General features: G+C 37.4%; 1 long non-coding RNA gene across 1 annotated transcript; it reads right to left on the reverse strand.

The window, feature by feature from the left end:
• Window positions 1-1,500: 1,500 nt before the first annotated feature.
• LOC122437751 lies at window positions 1,501-7,036 on the reverse strand. The gene is made up of 3 exons (XR_006268391.1): window positions 6,881-7,036; window positions 6,021-6,036; window positions 1,501-1,594 (listed from the first exon to the last, which is right to left on the reverse strand). It is a non-coding gene; the product is annotated as an uncharacterized LOC122437751 (long non-coding RNA).
• Between the last annotated feature and the right edge of the window lie 3,858 nt (window positions 7,037-10,894).

The following is a 10,894-nucleotide window of genomic DNA, read 5'->3' on the forward strand; positions in this document are numbered from 1 at the left end:
TACTATATGACATCAGTATTTATAGTCTTCATTGAAATTCTTATAAAAATAAATGACGGCTTTGTGGCCCACACTTTCAAGTTGACCTGTGGCTCCTAAGACACCGGACATATCTTCATTCATAAGGTTTCACCGTTTTTTAATAATAGTGGCAACATCTGGTTTGAGGCTTGACCTGGCTCTGACACCCTCTGTCTGTAGAAAGATATAAGGATAATAAGATTTAGACAGTAATTTTAGCATAATAATGACCAGTTTTGGAAAGCCTCCAGTGACTTCTCAATAAGTCATTTTCTTCTAACATTTGTTATTTTAGCATCCTGTACAACTATTTCCTAGCCTATGTTTTGTATAATTGTGAGAATAACTGGTTAATGCCTATTTTATTAACTACTTTCTTATTCCCAAAAGGCAGACATGATTGTCTAGAAACACTATTGACTTTCTAAATCCTAGCACAATGCATGGCATTTAGTAGGCTCAATACACATACGTACTGGATGAACTGGGGTGGGGAAAGCTTATAATAGAGTTAGGAGACAGTCAGATGACAAATAATGCCAAAAGGCAGGAGTCAAGTAATAGCCCCATAAATAGCCTCTCTCAAAATGTGAGACACTTTTGTTTAGTGATCATTCCAACAGCCAGGAATGAAAGGAATAAGTTTTGTTCACAATCTATGTATAACATGGAGGCATTAGATATATTGTTAATCTAGTTTAAAAAAATTAAGATCATAATTTCATGTGGATTCTTTCTTTTTCTATTTCATGTGTAAATCACTTCAAATATTAGCTCCAGCTGGTGCAGTCTCAAAGGTTTCACATTTACACATAGTTCAATATTTTTTTCCAAATTAAATGTGAAAGCAACATTTCCTACAAATACTAGTCTTGAAACTGAGCAAAGGTAAGATGGTCTTCAAATCTACAAACTACAGTTCTTTCAGGAGGTAAAAGCCTTCTGTTGTTGTTCAGTTGTTTAGTCGTGTCCGACTCTGTGACCCCATGGACTGCAGCATGCCAGGCTTCCCTGTCCTTCACCATCTCCCAGAGTTTGCTCACACTCATGTCCATTGAATCCATAATGCCATCCAACCATCTCATCCTCTGTCATCCCCTTCTCCTCCTACTTTCAATCTTTTCCAGCATCAGGGTCTTTTCCAGTGAGTTGGCTGTTCACATCAGAGGGCCAAAGTTTTGGAGCTTCAGATTTAGCATCAGTCCTTCCAATGAATATTCAGGATTGATTTCCTTTAAGATTGATTGGTTTGATCTCCTTGTAGTCCAAGGGACTCTCAAGAGTCTTCTCCAACACCACAGTTCAAAAGCATCAATTCTTTGATGTTCACCCTTCTTTACAGTCCAACTCTCACATCCATACTTAACTACGGAAAAAACCACAGCTTTGACTATACAGACCTTTGTTGTATAATTTCACTGAAACAATGGAAATAGTGACAGACTTTATTTTCTTGGACTCCAAAATCACTGCAGATTGTGACTGCAGCCATGAAACTAAAAGATGCTTGATTTTTGGAAGAAAAGCTATGACAAACCTAGACAGCCTATTAAAAAGCAGAGACATTACTTTGCTGACAAACGTCCGTATAGTCAAAGATAAAAAGCCCCCTAATCCTGTGAATATTTTATCCACCTAGGAAAGTATTGAGTGTTCTCCTTGCCCTCTTCTTTCTATCTCCTCCTCTCCCTCTCTTTCTTTTCCTGTCTCCCCAGCAATAGTCAAAACTAGATAATGGATTAATTGGGAAATGTTTTCTTTTGCTAATCCATTTTTTTAAACCATCATTACCTTCATCTATACACATATTCAAAGAGAGGGAAAAGAGAGGAGAAAGAAATGTGAAATGCATTTTGAAACATGAAGTGAAAGTGTTAGTTGCTCAGTCGTGTCTGACTCTTTGTGATCACGTGAACTACAGCCCACCAGGCTCCTCTGTCCATGGAATTCTCCAGGCAAGAATACTGGAATGGGTTGGTATTTCCTTCTCCAGGGGATGTTCCCAACCAAGGGATTGAAGCTGGGGTCAGCAGTACTTGTAAAATGTTTCATTTCTCTTTGAATTAAAATTTCTCATTACTTCTTTTTGATATGTTTAGAAACATTTTGCTCATATTGATAACTATTTTGTGTGTATATGTGTTTTTGTTGTTCAATCATTAAGCCTTGTATGACTCTCTGAGAACCCATGAACTGCAGAACACCAGGCATCCTTTTCCTTCATTTTCTCCTGAAGTTTGCTCAAACTCATGTCCATTGAGTCACTGATGCCATCCAACCATCTCATCTTCTGTCACCCCCTTCTCCTGCCCTCAATCTTTCCCAGCATCAGGGTCTTTTATAATGAGTTGGCTCTTTGCATCAGGTGGCCAAATTATTGGAGCTTCAGCTTCAGCATCAGGCCTTTCAGTGGATATTCAGAGTTGATTTCTTTTAGGATTGACTGATTTGATCTCCTTGCTCTCCAAGGGATTCTCAAGAGTCTTCTCCAGTACCACAATTCAAAAGCATCACAAGAGACAACTTGTATGCTCAAAAAACAAAAACAAAAACAAACCAATGACTGCTTAGTGTGTTATTGAACCCAAGTTCTCATGTCCCTGATGCACAGTGAGGTCAAACTGAAACACTGGTGTTTGGAGCTGAGAAAGATTTGTTGCAAGGACTTAGCAAGGAGAGCAGGCAGCTCATGCTCAAATGATCAGAACTCCTTGGATGGCTTTCAGGCAAGGGTTTTTAAGGACAATGTTAGGGGAGAAAGTCTCAGGATATGTGATCAGCTCATAGCACTTCTGATTGGCTGGTGGTGAGGTAACAGGGTGATATTTCTGGAATCTCAACCTTCTGATTCCAACCAGTCTGGGGTCTGCAAGCTTGTGGTCAGCATGCGGTCACCATGCTCCACCTGAATGGGGGTCTTGGTTTCTGTAGAACAACTCAAAGATATTCATCAGATTATTATCTCTTTTCATATGGAAGAACTAGGAGTCCTGTACTGTTTCCCTAATCACTAACTGCGTGAGTCTATTCTTTAGAAGACTTTGAGGAGGCCTAGGAGCCTAAACACCCCCCACCCCCGCCTTTTTTCCCCTTACACACCAAAGACAGGAGACAAAGAGGAGTTTTTGTACCTTGAAGGGCCCTGCAGGGTCCTGCTTGGTTTCACATGTACCCAACAACCATTCTCTGCTAGGACTAGCTTCTTTTTGGGCTTCCCTCGTGGCTCAACTGGTAAAGAACCCTCCTGCTAATGCAGGAGTTGCAAGAGAAGTGGGTTTAATCCCTGGGCCAGGAAGACCCCCTGGAAGAGGAGATGGTAACCCACTCCAATATTCTTGCCTGGGAAATCCCATGGACAGAGGAGCCTGGCAGGCTACAGTCCATGGGGTCACAAAGGGTTGGACATGACTGATCCTGCATGAAAGCAACAACAGGGAAGAGAAATTTGGTCTTTGACTTAGGGCAGTAGCTACTATTTTGCAGCACCTTTTCATGTGCGATTCTGCTTCTTGAGCATTTAAGAATCCACTGATTTTGCTCAAAGTAGCTATTGCCAATTCCTTATATCTTTATGCCATACACTCTTCCTCTTACTGATTTTGGCTGATTTTGGCTATACTACATTATTGGAGGCTGAATTTTAAAACATCATGTGTGTCCACATTTCACCTAACCCAGTTAAGTCATTACTAACTGTGCATAAGGACTCAACTCAGTTTAGTTTTTGTGAACTATTACCTCTGATTCAAGTGGTTAACCCACTTACATTTTTACTCTATTTATGTCCATTTTTATAATTCCTTTTCTGTTTTTAATGTTTATGTGTTTATCCATTGTTGATTGCACGGGGCTTCATTGCTGTGTGCAGGCTTTCTCTAGTTGTGACAAGTGGGCGACACCCTTTGTGGTAGTGCACAGGCTTCTCACTGCAGTGGCTTCTCTTGTTGCAGAGCACAAGCTCAGTAGTTGTGATGTACGAGGTTAGTTGCTCCATCGCGTGTGGAATCTTACTGCACCAGGGATCAAACCCATGCCCCCTGCATTGGCAGGCAGATTCCTAACTGCTGGACCACCAGGGAAGTTCTTTTTTCTACTTCCTTGTTACTGTTTTAACATTTTATACTAATTTAGATTGAATGAAACAGAGGTTCATTTTCTTCAAATAATGGAGAAACTTTATTAACACTGGATAAAGAAATCTAGTTACCGAAATACAAGAACTATAATATGGAAGGAGCTTACAGACGGTCATTCAGCATTTAAGGCAATTCTCAGATTTCAGAAGTTTGTGACTCTTCACTTTAGGGTTCCAAAGCCTATATAATTAAATAAAAAGGGATTTTCAGCCTTAACCTATCATACCTTCATAATAATCCCTTTATATGCAAGGGATATAAAGGGATTTTCCTACTTCTATTTCTACTAGTGTTATAGGGCTAACACTTTCCTGAAATAAGCATTCTGATTGATTTAGGCAGTCACCATTCTCATTTTTGTTGTTGTTGTTGTTTGTTTGCTTCAGACCTCATCATGGTTAGCGAGCTTGCCTGTGGGTTGGCTTCTTTTGTGCCAAGTACTCACTCCTCATCCAAACTGCGTGGGAAGGTCAGGGTCACATGACTAGGTTGATCTCTGAGAGAGGATTGTGGAAAGTGCTCCTTGTCCTGTTTCTCTTGAAGAGAACTTTCTTATGGCTGACATATCTAGTGTAGTGCTCCTTGTATTCCTATACATCCTTATATTCTTATATTCATGTGTACAATTGCCATATGAAATAATCCAATTAAATTAAATATCACAGAGGGCATATACTACTCTGATTTGCTTAGGTTATAGTTTCAGCAGCTGCAATTCAAACTATTAGCGGCTTTAAAACATGAGAGCTTATATCCTTATTTAAGCCTAATTTGCTACTGTGTCTCTTCCTTTATCTTACCACTCCATTTTCTTTCTTTTATTGTAAAGTCCGTTAATTCATCATAGCCAAAAAATGAAAATACTGTGTTGGGAATATGATATTCAGTTAAGTCTAGGAATGACAGTGTTGGCAGGGGCATGATTAAAAAAAAAAAAGAAGAAGAAAAAGTCAAATTCAAATCCGTAATAATTGCTTATGACTAGTAGAGCCAGTATAACTCCTACTTCCCTTGAGTACTAGTACCATACCAGGGAATAATGATTGATAAATATTTCCTGAAAAATTTGTTTTTCAACTTTTATTCAGACATTTGAATATTCACATTTGGTTTTTAATTCTGGTAGTGTTTTCCTTTACACTTAAAATTTGTATTCTATGTTATATTTCTTTAATTATCAATATCATGAGTGACTTTATATTTATTGATTCTCTCTCATGCAAAAGAAGGAAATTAGTGCTCTTTTACTTCCCCCTCTCTTACCACTTTCTAGTTTTTATTGGTATTGTGGTCTTCTGGATTCATAATATTACAAATACATATTTATGATGTGTCTTCTAAGATGTATTAAAAAGAGAAGAAGGATTATGGAAATATGGCAGCCTGTTCTGAATGTGTTTTCTGTTCTCCCATATCTGATTGTCTACCACTACTGAACTAGGTGGACCTAGTCAACCTGAAAAGCATGATCATCCTAGAAATCAACGGTGTGGATATCGAGGATTTGGGCTTTTTCACTTTATAGAGAAAAGTCTAGAGACCATGGTCTATGAGAAGTCCCGATGTCTGTGTGTGCTAAGTCACTTCAGTCGTGTCCAACTCTGTGCGACCCTATGAACTGTATCCTGCCAGGATCCTCTGTCCATGGGAATCTCTGAGGCAAGAATACTAGAGTGGGTTGCCATGCCCTCCTCCAGGAGATCTTCCCAATCCAGGGACTGAACCCATGTCTCTTATGTATCCTACATTGGCAGGCAGGTTCTTTACCTCTAGCATGACCTGGGAAGTCTGAGAAGCTCCAGTATTAGGATCTAAATATATTAAAAGCAGAAGTAGATGCTGAAAGATTTGAGGACACCAAACCCAATGAACCCTCTGTCTCATACACACAACTTTGATGTATATCGGCCCTGCATGAAAAAGTCTAGGTTCCCCATTGTCAAGACTGGATAGTGGAAGGAACATAGGGACCTGGCAAGTAGGTCTCCAGCTAGGTTAGGCTAGGGATCAAGGACAGTAGGCAACTGCTAAAGGGACAGGGAACCCATATCCTTTCATCTTTTCAGAGAGATCCTATACAAGCTGTTTCCACTTAGCATGACTCAGTCTCAGAAGCCAACAGCAATGACATCAAAAGCAGCAAAAAAAAAAAAAAAATCACAAATAAGGAGCTTGGTAGCTTGAGAGGAAATTCAGCTTCCACAGAGAGCCAACTGGAAGAGAAACAGGAAAACTTGGATAGACAATAAATGAACTTAAGGGCCAAAGAAAACATGAAATCATCATTTTGGACCTTAATACTGTACTTGTAGAATTTTTAAAAGTTAGTAAACAAATTAAAGTAAAAGACAGCAACTGAAGACAGTGGAGTGAAATCAGTGGTGCAGAGAGGTGTGGGTAGAAAAAAATATCAGAGCCTGTGGAGCATTTAGATATTGCTTTTGGTGGAAATCAATAATAGAAAAGCATGACACTAATAGAGGAGTACAAAAGGGCCCAAGTGCCTTTGTTTCCTTACAAATAAAATGAGGATAACAATAGTATCTCATGGAATTATTATAAAGATTTAAAGGAGTTAATATTTGTAATCACTGCAGGTGGTGACTACAGCCATGAAATTAAAATACAGTCAAGAAATTAAAATGCTCCTTGGGAAAAAAGCTATGAGAAACCTAGGCAGCATATTAAAAAGTAGAGACCTCACTTTGCCGACAAAGATCCACATAGTCAAAGCTATGGCTTTGCCAGCAGTCATGTACAAACGTTCAGAGTTGGACCCCATAGAAGGCTGAACCCCAAAGAGTTGATGCTTTCAAACTGTGTGCTGCAGGAGACTCTTGAGAGTCCCTTGGACTGCAAGATCAAACCAGTCAACCCTGAAGAAACCAACCCTGAATATTCATTGGAAGGACTGATGCTGAAGCTGAAGCTCCAATAATTTTGCCACCTGATGCAACGAGCCGACTCATTGGAAAAGATCCTGATGCTGGGAAAGACTGAGGGCAGAAGGGGGTGACAGAGGATGAGATGGTTGGAGGGCACCATTGACTCGATGGATATGAGTTTGAGCAAACTCTGGGAAATATTGAAAGACTGGGAAGTCAGTCATGCTGTGGTCCACGGGGTCGCAAAGAGCTGGATAGGACTTAGTGACTGAACAGTGTTGGTAAGGTGCTTAAATCAGTTCTTAATGCAGAATAAAGGCCATGTGTTTGCTAAGTCAATAAATAAAACAGAAATAATGACTAAATTCAAAGGTTGGTATTTGAAAAGATGAATAAAATAAACACTTCTTGAGAATGGTTTTAAACAAGGAGATAGAGATGAAAAACAAGAAATTTGGAATGTAAAAGCAAGCACTTCTAATACAGAAGAATTTAAAAGAATTATATTTGAATGCTACCTGCAAACCTTGGCAATTTGAAAATCATGAGAAATATCTGGTTTTCCATTTAAATGCAAATGCTCAATATTGACCTAACAAGAATCTGAAATGATTTTATTACCACAATTCTATTAGAACAATGATTCTTGATCATTCATTCTAAAAATCTGAATGAATCTATTACCACAATACAAATTGGTGCAGGGCACCAGGATCAGATGAATTTCACACGCTGTTTTAATTTTGAAGGACAGTCACTTCAGGGCAGAGGAGTGTGGTGGGCTCTACTCCGAGGGGGCTACAAAGAGTCGGACATGATGTAGTGACTAAGCAACAGGGACAAAGCTGGAAAGCCTTCAGATTTATTTTATAAAAGTAATGTAAGTTCAAAATCAGAGCCTGGCTAAAGTAAACAGAACAGAAAATAGAGACAGTCTCTTTTTGGAGATTCGTGTAACATTTTTGTTGAATTTCAAATATTATCATTTCAAAATGTAATCCACATTAGAATGATGAATAACATACATTATGTCTTTTCTTCTTTCTTTGGGGGGTTAGCTTTGAAATACGTATTTCACAGTTATAGGTCATTCCAATGCAACAAGTGAAATTAGATCATGTATATAGGAGATGTCTAAAAATTTACATTTGTAAGAGAAGAATAATATAGCCAAGTTTTCAAAACATAAATATTACAATAACTGAATCAAATATCAGGGTTTATAGTTGAATTTGGACTAGTTTGAAATGAATCAAAGTTTTACAAAATCTCATTCTGTGTAACGTTGAAAAGTATCTCATTGTATAGATGGATCACCGTTTGTGTATCCATTCACTTTTTGAAGGACATTGGTGTTCAATCCAACATTTAATGATTATAATTATGAATGTAGGAGCTATAAGCATTTGGATTTGTTGCTTTTATGAATGTAGCTTTTCATTTCTCTAGACTAAATTATCTTGGGAGACAATATCATTTCTGATGAGAATATTCAAAATAAAATGGATAGAATTCCACCAAAACATCAGGGCTAATGGGTTTTCTGTCATGATTGGCAGGGTGGTTTAAAATCAAGCTGCTAGAGTTACATAAATCTCAAGTAATTGCCTATGATTCTCCAGTGAGTGACAAATAAATAAATTTTAACCATTACTTGTTGACTCATAATAATAATAATAATAATAATACTAGTAACAGTGAGTATGATATCATGAAATAGCTAACTTGCACTGCTACTCCAGCTGTTTTATATTTTATTTCTTAGAAGTTAAAATGCTCATTTTATAATTTTTCCTTCAGATATTGTAAGAAGAAACAGTGATTGCCATATTAGAAGTGAAGGCATTTTTTGAAACTAAATGTAAAATAAAATATTTGCCTTTGCTATAGATGAGTAAGTGAGAAGAAAGAACAAAGAGAGACTTTTCAAATTTTCGGCTTGACTAAAACTAGGTAGGATACTCATAATCTACCCTCGAAAAATAAAAGAGGAAGAAAATATACAGAAAAAGGTTTCCCCAAAAGTCAAGGGCTAGGCTAAAGAGAAGCAGAGTGGCAGTATTATCACTGTGGAAGATGAATGTAGTGGCACTTCTCATTTATTTAGTATTCAGGATTTCAACCTTAATTAGGATTCCTTTGTCACATCATTCATCAAATATACTTGACAAAATGGAAATGAACCTCAAAGTTTCTGTTGCCTCAGGCATGCTTTTCATACTTTTACTCATTTCAGTGTATTGTGAAGTACAGTGAATTGACTTGGAAATGTTTTAGTCAGAATAAGAAACATCCAAATGAAGAAATCACACATTATAAGCAGTTCTGGTAGGAATATCAAAAAGAAACCATGTAAATGGCTATTTACTTGCATTTCCTTTAGCCAGTGCTAACAACGCCTCCCCCTCCAAATATTCTTTGCCACCCAAAGATTTGAAACAGCCCTTAAAAAAATCTACTTTAAAAAGGATTTCTGCTTATGAAATTCCACAGTTTGTTTTGTTAGCAATGTGACTGTACTTACAAAGGGGCTTGAATATTTATAATTGCCAAGTCAGATATAGAAATATAGTAGGATTATTAATTCCTTAAGCATGTTTAGCATGTGTAGAACTATTTCGGGCACCAAGACAGCCCCTTTTCAATCTTCTCTGTAGCAAAGTTCCACACATTTCTCAAAATATTTTTCTACATTTGATGCCCTTACTTTGTCCCTACCTGTGTGTGAAACTGCATTCTTTGATAACTGTGCCCTAGGTAGAAAGGATTACTCTCTCCATTTGGCACTTGTAGCCCTTGGCACACACATCTTAAATGAATCATCCATTTACATTAATGTATGCCACATACATACTAAGTATGTCTCCATATAGAATATAAATATTAAAAAAGCAGGGATTCTGTCATACATATTTGGATTTCCAAAAACTAGAACTTCTTGGTATTTAATATATTACTTATCTTTTGATTTTTAAATAGTGAATAAACATGATTAATTAATCCCATAGTTAATAATTACATAATTGACCATTAGTAATATCATACTTGCTTTATTGAGTAGTTGTGAGATCAAATGGTCTTTGAATATTTTTAAAGTTGAATAGAACATGACATTTCATTGTTTGTCTCATCATGGATGCTCTTAAATTTATATCCTATTAGTGTAATTAATGTAATAGCTGTATTAGAGTTAAGCAATACCTAGAAAGCTAGTCAGAGCCTGTCTTTGACTATGCACATGTGATAGTGTGAACTTGGTCATGTTTTTAAACATTTCTATAGTTTGTTTCCTTGTCTAAATATGTGAGTTATAATGTTTAACATGGCTATGTGTTAAAACTAAATGAGATGAATAAGTAACATGCTTCAAAGAGTTTTAGATACATAATGAGTCTTTAATAACAATTAGTTATTGCTATTATTAATATTGTTTGGCATTTTTTATGAAGACTTAGATGATTCAGCTGTGCATAGACTCCTTTTTTCTTTACCTATATTTCCTGATGCCTGAATTATAAAGGTTTTTTCATACCTCTTTGGAAAGCACTATGTGCTCCCCTTAAGTTCTTTACATTTTCATCCCCAAATGCTAATGTAATCACAAAGACTCCCATTATTTTCTTTGAAAGAGGTCTCTGGGACTATATATGTGTGTGTGCGTGCTAAGTCACTTCATTGGTGTCTGACTCTTTACGACCCTATGAACTTGAACCCACCAGGCTCCTCTGCCCATGGGATTCTCCAGGCAAGAATACTGGAGTGGACTGCCATGCCCTTCTCCAGGTGATTTTCCCAACTCAGGGATCTATATGGGACTTTCCAAAATAGAAGAGCTCCCTATATGTGAATATC

This window comes from Cervus canadensis, chromosome 3 (assembly GCF_019320065.1).
Source record: "Cervus canadensis isolate Bull #8, Minnesota chromosome 3, ASM1932006v1, whole genome shotgun sequence".
In the NCBI taxonomy this organism is placed as follows: Eukaryota; Metazoa; Chordata; class Mammalia; order Artiodactyla; family Cervidae; genus Cervus; species Cervus canadensis.